The 10,799-nt window shown below is 45.7% G+C and overlaps 1 long non-coding RNA gene across 1 annotated transcript; it reads left to right on the forward strand.

Moving 5' to 3' along the window:
- The first annotated feature begins 597 nt into the window (after positions 1 to 597).
- Positions 598 to 10,379, forward strand: LOC143760166 (uncharacterized). The gene is made up of 2 exons (XR_013212248.1): positions 598 to 1,174; positions 10,145 to 10,379. It is a non-coding gene; the product is annotated as an uncharacterized LOC143760166 (long non-coding RNA).
- Positions 10,380 to 10,799: the final 420 nt, after the last annotated feature.

Raw genomic sequence — 10,799 nt, forward strand, 5'->3', positions numbered from 1 at the left:
TTGCTTGCATGGGGCTGCCTGGGGAGAATGGGGTGATGTTGCTTGCATGGGGCTGCCTGGGGAGAATGGGGTGGTGTTGCTTGCCTGGGGAGAATGGGGTGGTGATGCTTGCATTGGGCTGCCTGGGGAGAATGGGGTGGTGTTGCTTGCATGGGGCTGCCTGGAGAGAATGGGGTGATGTTGCTTGCATGGGGCTGCCTGGGGAGAATGGGGTGTTGCTTGCATTGGGGAGAATGGGGTGGTGTTGCTTGCATTGGGCAGCTGGGGAGAATGGGGTGGTGATGCTTGCATGGGGCTGCTGGGGAGAATGGGGTGGTGATGCTTGCATGGGGCTGCCTGGGGAGAATGGGGGGGTGTTGCTTGCATGGGGCTGCCTGGGGAGAATGGGGGGGTGTTGCTTGCATGGGGCTGCCTGGGGAGAATGGGGGGGTGTTGCTTGCATGGGGCTGCCTGGGGAGAATGGGGGGTGTTGCTTGCATGGGGCTGCCTGGGGAGAATGGGGTGATGTTGCTTGCATGGGGCTGCTTGGGGAGAATGGGGTGATGTTGCTTGCATGGGGCTGCTTGGGGAGAATGGGGTGATGCTTGCATGGGGCTGCCTGGGGAGAATGGGGCTGATGTTACTCGCATGGGTCTGTGTGGTGTGCAGGTCAGTGTGTGTGATGTCACTTGCGGTGGGGGGGTGCAGGAAAGTATAGTGCTACGTGTGTGGGGGCGAACAGGGGAGGGGATGAATGATGATGGAGATCTGAGGGATTGATATTACTTAGCATGAGAATCTCTGCCTGGTGGTGAGGGGTCGGTCCTGTTTTTTTTTTTTTTTTTTTTTTTTTTATATACATAAAATGTGTTCTCATTAATATTATTGGGGACACATGCTGTCAGGTTGATGACTGAGCTATGACCTCTGGGAGCGAAGCAGCTTTACAACAATGTCTCCAGATCCCTGACTTTATTCTCCCCTCGCACTCTGTGCTGGTCAGTATTAGCCCGGTGGCCACTGGTGTCAGCCACTACTTGTATCCAGTTTTCTGCATGATTTTTTTTCTGTTTTATTCTAGGTATTGTGACTTTTCCCCATCCTGTGCCCCCCAGAGCAGTGACCTCCCTGCAGATGTCATTTCATCACTGGACTTCTTTTCACCAAGTGGAATGGCGGTGCCCCCACAATCCATGTGAGGACCCAAAGGGATGACACTGTGGGCTTCTGATAATGTCAGATTGATGAGTATAATTACTAAATTTGTCTCCCTCCCCCGCTCTCCGTCTCCCCCGCCCCGGCTCCGTCTCCCCCGCCCCGGCTCCGTCTCCCCCGCCCCGGCTCCGTCTCCCCCGCCCCGGCTCCGTCTCCCCCGCCCCGGCTCCGTCTCCCCCGCCCCGGCTCCGTCTCCCCCGCCCCGGCTCCGTCTGTTAAAGGGAACCTGTCACCCCCAAAATCGATGGTAAGCTAAGCCCACCAGCGTCAGGGGCTTATCCTACAGCATTCTGTAATGCTGTAGTTAAGCCTCCAATGTATCTTAAAAGATGAGAAAAAGAGGTTATATTATACTCACGCTGGCGGTCCGATCCAAGTCGCGGTCCGATCCAAGTCGCGGTCCGGTCCTGGGCCTCCCATCTTAATAGGATGACTTCCTCTTCTTGTCTTCACGCTGTGGTGCGCAGGCGCCGGGAAAGGTCAGAGGGGCCTGCACACTGCAGTACTTTGTGCTGGAGCCGCAGCGTGAAGACACGAAGAGGACCAAAACAAAAGTCAAGGGTGCTCACTATACTTAGGCAGGGGTGCTCTGGAGAAAAAGAGTCCAATATACAGGTCCTTCTCAAAAAATTAGCATATAGTGTTAAATTTCATTATTTACCATAATGTAATGATTACAATTAAACTTTCATATATTATAGATTCATTATCCACCAACTGAAATTTGTCAGGTCTTTTATTGTTTTAATACTGATGATTTTGGCCTACAACTCCTGATAACCCAAAAAACCTGTCTCAATAAATTAGCATATCAAGAAAAGGTTCTCTAAACGACCTATTACCCTAATCTTCTGAATCAACTAATTAACTCTAAACACATGCAAAAGATACCTGAGGCTTTTATAAACTCCCTGCCTGGTTCATTACTCAAAACCCCCATCATGGGTAAGACTAGCGACCTGACAGATGTCAAGAAGGCCATCATTGACACCCTCAAGCAAGAGGGTAAGACCCAGAAAGAAATTTCTCAACAAATAGGCTGTTCCCAGAGTGCTGTATCAAGGCACCTCAATGGTAAGTCTGTTGAAAGGAAACAATGTGGCAGAAAACGCTGTACAACGAGAAGAGGTGACCGGACCCTGAGGAAGATTGTGGAGAAGGACCGATTCCAGACCTTGGGGAACCTGAGGAAGCAGTGGACTGAGTCTGGTGTGGAAACATACAGAGCCACCGTGCACAGGCGTGTGCAGGAAATGGGCTACAGGTGCCGCATTCCCCAGGTAAAGCCACTTTTGAACCATAAACAGCGGCAGAAGCGCCTGACCTGGGCTACAGAGAAGCAGCACTGGACTGTTACTAAGTGGTCCCAAGTACTTTTTTCTGATGAAAGCAAATTTTGCATGTCATTCGTAAATCAAGGTGCCAGAGTCTGGAGGAAGACTGGGGAGAAGGAAATGCCAAAATGCCTGAAGTCCAGTGTCAAGTACCCACAGTCAGTGATGGTGTGGGGTGCCATGTCAGCTGCTGGTGTTGGTCCACTGTGTTTCATCAAGGGCAGGGTCAATGCAGCTAGCTATCAGGAGATTTTGGAGCACTTCATGCTTCCATCGGCTGAAATGCTTTATGGAGATGAAGATTTCATTTTTCAGCACGACCTGGCACCTGCTCACAGTGCCAAAACCACTGGTAAATGGTTTACTGACCATGGTATTACTGTGCTCAATTGGCCTGCCAACTCTCCTGACCTGAACCCCATAGAGAATCTGTGGGATATTGTGAAGAGAAAGTTGAGAGACGCAAGACCCAACACTCTGGATGAGCTTAAGGCCGCTATTGAAGCATCCTGGGCCTCCATAACATCTCAGCAGTGTCACAGGCTGATTGCCTCCATGCCACGCCGCATTGAAGCAGTCATTTCTGCCAAAGGATTCCCGACCAAGTATTGAGTGCATAACTGAACATTATTATTTGATGTTTTTTTTGTTTGTTATTAAAAAACACTTTTATTTGATTGGCCGGTTGAAATATGCTAATTTATTGAGACAGGTTTTTTGGGTTATCAGGAGTTGTAGGCCAAAATCATCAGTATTAAAACAATAAAAGACCTGACAAATTTCAGTTGGTGGATAATGAATCTATAATATATGAAAGTTTAATTGTAATCATTACATTATGGTAAATAATGAAATTTAACACTATATGCTAATTTTTTGAGAAGGACCTGTATTATAGATAACTCCGGCACACCATAAATCTTCAGCAGTAAATGTATATTTATTATCTCAATTCAGTAGACAGCGGGATGCCATACAGAAAAGAAAAACGATCACAATTGTGGGTATCCCCAACGTTTCGGCATCAAATAGCCTTTCTCAAGGGGTATCAGTTTATTTGTGATGCGACCAACAAGGTGAAAGGCTCCCGCTTAATCTTTTCAACGTCCGGAACAAGGCTCCAAGTAAGGACAAAATGCTGCGGTCAGGTTTTGTCCTTGTCATTTTGTCCTTACTTGGAGCCTTGTTCCGGACGTTGAAAAGATTAAGCGGGAGCCTTTCACCTTGTTGGTCGCATCACAAATAAACTGATACCCCTTGAGAAAGGCTATTTGATGCCGAAACGTTGGGGATACCCACAATTGTGATCGTTTTTATTTCTGTATGGCATCCCGCTGTCTACTGAATTGAGACACGAAGAGGACGTCATCTGATGAAGATAGGAGGCTCCGGACTGCGATGCCCATCGGACAGGACTGGGACTGTCCCTGGGTGAGTATAATATAACCTCTTTCTCATTTTTTAGGATACATCGGGGGCTTATCTACAGCATTACAGAATGCATTACAGAATGCTGTAGATAAGCCCCTGATGCTGGTGGGCTTAGCTCGCCCTCGATTTTGGGGGTGACAGGTTGCCTTTAAGCACCACAATACAATTTTTGCAGCTAAAGCACAGTGGACTTTGGTAAAAAAATGTGTTTTTCTTTTGTTATTAATCTGTCTTTAATGTTTAATTCATTGTTTTGATTTCTAAAACTCTTTATTATTGATTTGTATGTATGCATACTTATATATTTCTCTTTTTTATTTCTAACTATTCATCTTGTAATAAACTTGTTTGACAGCTATGAGTTGAAATTTCATTTCCTTGCGGATTTACGTTCTATGGGATAATGGGGAAGAGACAAAAGGTCGGGGGTGCAGTAGCTCTGGTGGTGGTGAGGCGGCAGAATGGTTATTGCAGGCTGTAGGCTTTCCTGAAGAGATGAGTTTTCAGGTTCCATCTGAGGGATCCAAGGGTGGCGGATAATCGGACGTGTTGAGGCGTGGAATTCGAGAGGATGAAGGATATTGGGGAGAAATCTTGGAGGTGGTTGTGTGAGGAATAAGTGTGGAGGAGAGTAGGAGGTCTTGGGAGGATCGGAGATTACGTGAGGGAAGATAGTGGGAGATTAGTTCAGAGATATAGGGAGGGGACAGGTTGTGGATGGCTTTGTAGATCAGTGTTAGTAGTTTGAACTGGATTCGTTGTGGAATTGGGAGCCAGTGGAGGGATTTGCAGAGGGGAGAAACAGGAGTAGCGAGGAGAGAGGTGGATTAGCCGGGCAGCAGAGTTGAGGACAGACTGGAGTGGTGCAAGAGAGTTAGCGGGGAGGCCACAGAGGAGGATGTTGCAGTAGTCGAGGCGAGAGATGATGAGGGCATGCACAAGCATTTTAGTAGATTAAGGGCAGAGGAAGGGACGGATTATGGCAATATGTTTGAGTTGGAGGCGACAGGAGGTGGCAAGAGTTTGGACGTGCGGTTTGATGGACAGGGCAGAGTCGAGAGTTACCGCGAGGCAGCGTATTTCAGGTGTGGGAGAGAGCGTGATGCCGCTTACCATAATAGATAGATCAGGTAGGGGGGATACGCGAGATGGAGGAAAGATGAGTTCGGTATTGTCTACATTGAGTTTTAGGAAGCGAGAGGTGAAGAAGGAGGATATGGCTGCTAGACACTTCGGGATTCTGGACAGCAGAGAGGTGACATCTGGGCCAGAGAGGTAGATCTGAGTGTCATCAGCATACAGGTGATACTGGAAGCCATGGGACTTTATGAGTTATCCTAGGCCAAGGGTATAGATGGAAAAAAGTAGGGGCCCCAGGCCAGAGCCTTGAGGGACTCCAACAGAGAGAGGGCGGAATGAGCCAATACAGTCTGCTGTGCCTGCGCAACGACCGCAGAGTTGCCCAGATCTTCCTTACTGATTACTGGGTGGCCACCCTGCTGGATCCCTGCTGCAAAGACAAAGTACCATTATTTGTTCCGTCACTGGAGCGGGATGCCAAAATGTGTGAATACAAGCACATGCTGGTAGAGGCACTACTGACGGCATTCCCACCTGACAGAAGAAACACAACGCAGAGGAGGAGGAAGTCGCCAACGCAGCTGTGGCACCACCTCAGAAGGGAGGGTTAACATGGCTAAAATGTGAAAAAAATTCATCAGCATGACACAGCATGCATCCAGCACCACCATCTGATACGGTCTATACAACCAGGTGCCAGTGTTATAACAACATGGTGGAAGAGTACATGTCTATGTCCACACGTCTGCATATACTAAGTTGGGTCTGCCCATTTAACTTCTTGGTTTCCAAACTGGACACATGGCCTAGGCTTGGAAGTGCCGGCATGCCCCGTGGCAAGTGTAATGTTGGAACATTTGTTTATCAGAGCAGGGGATATCACACATAGGCGCATCCACCTGTCCAAAGCCAACGTGGCCACTCTCGCCTTCATTAAAAGAAACCAGGAGTGGAGTCCACAGGACTTGTCTTTGCCTTTGGCAAACCAGACAAAGGTACCATCTGCACCCAGACATTGTTATATTTTATTTGCCATTTGTTTTATTTTGGGGCCTTACCAAAAAGGAAGAGAAATAAAATCCACCAAAATAATGGCCTGCCTCTTCCACCTACACTGCAATGTCCACCTACATCTCCTCCTCCACTAGGACATCCGACTACTGTATCTACATTGTTCTTTTTTATTTTATACTATGTTCTTTTAAATGCTGTCCCTAAAAAAAAAAAAAAAATCCTCCAAAAAACTGTTGGATACCTCATCCCCTGCCTCTTCCACCTTCATCGCCACATTCGCCTCAAGCTCATCCACCTACTACACCTCCTCCTACATTTGGACCTATGCCTCTTTTTTCAAGATTATTATTACTTTTTATTCTCTGTTATTTTAAGTGATCTTACTATCCACATTTGTTTTCAGGGCTATTGTCCTGCTTACCCCCTTTTTGTTCTATTTTTCACCTTTACCGCTTACTACCCCCATTTTACCACGCGAAAGTACGAGACCACATTAACTGTGAGCTGGTCTCATTATGCTGGGAAGGGCCCAATAAAGATTTAACTTTTCAGCTTATTAATCAGTGAACAGCTGTCTGCTTTTTCTTTGCTGGTTATTAAAAAATGGGTGGACTCATCCAAAAAATTAATTGGGGCCCCCTCTATTTTTAATAACCAGCTACGGCAAAACAGACAGCTAAGGGCTGATATTAAAAAGCTGTGAAGGTCCATGGATATTGGCCCCTACCAACACTAATGAGACTAGTCCTCAGCCGCACGAGAAATGGAGCATCTATTAGGGTATATTTCCACTGTCAGGATGGCCGGCGGTATCGCCGCAGCGGCGAAGCCCCGCCCCCTTTCTGCGACGCGATCATGCCGGATGTGTTAACTCTTCACATCCGGGATGATCGCTCGCTCCCATAGGGCCCTGTGATATGCCTTGCGGGGACGCTGCGTCCCTGCAAGGTGTACAGACATGCTGCGATCTGAAAAGACGCGCAGCATGTCCGGAGTCGCAGGGCCGCCGCGTGCGGGTTTCCACGCATAGTGGAGACGGGATTTCATAAAATCCCCTCCACTATGCTGGAACATCTGGACGCTGCTTGTTTGACGCTGCAGCTCTGCGCAGTGTCAAACAAGCAGCGTTTCCTGACCGTGGAAACATACCCTAAGAAGCGCTAATTCTTGAGCATCGACTCAGCTCTTCCTGATTGCATGTGTGCAGTGGCAACTGGGGTAATATATACAGCTCTGGCCAAAATTAAGAAACCACCACATCAAAACCCTGCCATGGGCAGCCCATTCTCCAGACCTGAACCCCACTGGAAACCTCTGGAATGTAATCAAGAGGATGATGGATAGTCACAAGCCATCAAACAAAGAACTGCTTACATTTTTGCGCCAGAAGCAGTGTGAAACACTGCTGGAAAGCATGCCAAGATGCATGAAAGCTGTGATTAAAAATTATGGTTAGTACACAAAATATTAATTTCTGAATAGTGATGGGGTCGAGCAAATTGGAATACTCGGGTACTCAGCCAGAACAGCGAACCCAATATAAGTCTATGGGAGACCCAAGTACTTTTACTACGATCTCCCCCGGGGGTCCTTTTAAGGTCTAAAAATGATGGAAACACTGCTCAAAAGACACAGGAACATCATGGGGATCGCCCCTGAAAAAATTCCTGACTCCTAGTTCACAGCCTTAATAATTTTTTTCCGAGATTCATGCCATTTTTCCTGGTGCCACAAAAAACACATTAAAACGAAACCAAAATGGGTTTTGCTGGCCTCTAAGGCCAAATATTTAACCCCAGGCCGAAAATTTCCTCTCCCTCTTAGGCTGCCGTCACACAAGGAGTATTTGGTCAGTATTTTACATCAGTATTTGTAGCCAAAACCAGGAGTGGGTGATAAATGCAGAAGTGGTGACGTGTTTCTATGATACTTTTCCTCTATTTGTTCCACTCCTGGTTTTGGCTACAAATACTGATGTAAAATACTGACCAAATACTGCTAGTGTGACGGCAGCCTTAGGCTTAGTTCAGACGCAGCGTTTTTGAAGCGTTTTTCAACTTTAACATTGCTTTCAACCACTACAAATGCATTCACTGGGAAATGTCATTGTAACATTTAACTGGCCATGTGGTGTGTGACACATAAGCAGACCCATCTTGTTTCATTTATAAAGGAGGGACTCTTAAAGTCACAGAGCCTATTTTTACTGGCATCAGGCGGCATTAATCTTCTTAAAGGGCCAATATGAAACAGTGGGTCTCCTAAGCTGTTGTAGCCTATGCTGTGAGTGGATGGGCTGCCAAGAATTACGACGCACCACAGTACCCCTGTCATAAGATGTCCAGGGGGGACTCCTGAAAAAGTGTTGCATTGAATTCAAGGCCTGCCCTGCTACCAATTCATATGCACCCCAATAAGCCTTTGAACCCACATAGTGGATGGGCCCATGAAAATCCACTTCACAATATGCATTTTGTACTCCGTACTCCTTTGTTTTACACATTGGCGGCAAGGCCAGCCCTGCTGCATAGTCATATGCACCCCATTAGGCCTTGGAACACACATACTGGATGTGCCCATGAAAATCCACTCGTATTTTTTATGGTATGATGGTTCCCTCTTTGCAGAATTATTTACAGGAAATTTGGCAATTGTGTTTGCCATGTTTTTAACACTAAGGTTCAGATACGGCTTTAAAAAAGTCTAATCCTAGCAATACAAAGCAATTTCATTGCAAACTACAAAAATCAAGGAATATTAAGATTGAATAGTGTGAGTGCGTACATTTTTGTATATGTTACCAATAACATACAAAAGTTAATGATTACATATAAGGATTACATAGATATACTGATTACGTGTATATATGAAGATTAACTTCATACAGTCTACTTAGATCATCACCAAGAGGCTTTTAAATATCATCCGTCTGGAATATCCGAGAAGCAACACCAAGACAGAGAACCCCTTTTAGATTACCTACACTGCATGGGCGTCCCCAATTATGCAGGTATCAGCACACTGTACATGTACAGGTACCCCAGTTTTGGTATCTGTCTTAGTCATGTTTCTCTGGTCTTATATAGTGATTTACACTATGTAGTAACTCTAGTTTCACCCAGACCTTCAAGTGACCAGCTTTCACGGGTGTATTAAACTGAGATATCATGGAGTCATGAGACGAGTGGCCATAAACCACTAGAAAATAAAAACCACAAGGATTTAGATCAAACCACCACAGGCAGAGTTTCAGTAAACCTTAATGTTTTACAACGACAAACAGCAAACATAGAGGCTTCAAACTGTTTCTGAAGTGAGAAAACAAACATTTATCAACATGGTGCATTATGAGCATTGTCTGTCACATTTGTAAATGTTTTACAAGACATGCAGCTATGTGATTGTCTGAATGCATTCGGTGTACAGTATTTCAATCTTGTTTACAAATCGCCATTTGTATATTCGCCATTTGTACATTTGAGGCAGCCAAAGTTATCGCTCTCAAGGAGAGAAACTAATATAGTGGACAAAGAAATATTTGTAATAAACTACTGAGCCAAACTAACATCATTGCATTATCAAATTTATATGAAGTGTATTGTGTCCAATTTACGCAACCAGGCAACACAAAAAGGAGCTTTTCCAGTGAGCTCTTTAAGGTACACAAATGTGAAGTGTTTGCTATCAAGGATGTGGTTTCACCAATGGGGGGTACCTTTTTTAAAAATATACTATTGCCATCACAGCCACCCATGCCCAAACTTCACGGGCCTATAACAATACAAAGCATGTTCACCCAGGTCATGTTGTCGGAGATAAGGAAGAGACATTGCAGGAGACAGTTAAGAATTAGGGCCAATGTAGTGGTGTGGGTCTCTGAGACTTGTAATGAAGTGCATGATCTGCCAAACAATTCCCCAAAGGGGGTACTGTCAAGGTGAAAAGATATATCTTCATACACTTTTTGTACTGTTGTATTCTTATACTGTGAAACAATAAGTTTTTCCCATCTGCTAGCTAATATAGATGTAATTGTATTTAAAATGGCTGCCAGTATTCACCTTTGCCCTACTTTTTGTCTCTGAGGAAAGAAGTATCATTTCTTCTTAAATTGAAACTTGAGGAATGTGAAGAAAGGAGGATTCGCCAGGAGACATCAGGACAAATCAGAAAGACTGAATACTAGACATATACTGCTTAAACCCCGCCCAATGCATTCCTTCTCCTAACACACAATATAGTACTGTGTATCCGGAAATAAACGCAGTTGCTGTGATCGTGGCCGATACTGGTAGACGCACGAGCATCAACTGAGATTGAACCAGCTATTTGTCTGACTCATTCTTACCCGGTACCAAATGCTCTGCTCATACTTTAATTTGGGATGACTGGTGAATGAGGGTTATTGTCGTGACGACCCCGACAGTACCTTTTTTAAAAGTACATTAGTGCCATCGCATGCCCCTAGCCCAAATATTAACGGCCTATAACAGTACTGAGCATGTTTACCCTGGTGATCTAGTGGCAGGAACATTTTAGATTGCAGGAGAGCAAGTTAAGAAGTCAGCCCAATGGAATGTCATGCCCAATTCCACAATGTGGGATCTTTTTAAAAAAACTAAGAGTGCCATCACAGCCCCCTTGGCAGGGCCGGACTGGCCATCGGGCAGTTCTGGCAAATGCCAGAAGGGTCGGTGGCAGTAGTGGGCCACTCGAGTGTGCCGCTGTCAGCACACTCCCCCCGTT

This window comes from Ranitomeya variabilis, chromosome 1 (genome assembly GCF_051348905.1).
Source record: "Ranitomeya variabilis isolate aRanVar5 chromosome 1, aRanVar5.hap1, whole genome shotgun sequence".
NCBI classification, from domain to species: Eukaryota; Metazoa; Chordata; class Amphibia; order Anura; family Dendrobatidae; genus Ranitomeya; species Ranitomeya variabilis.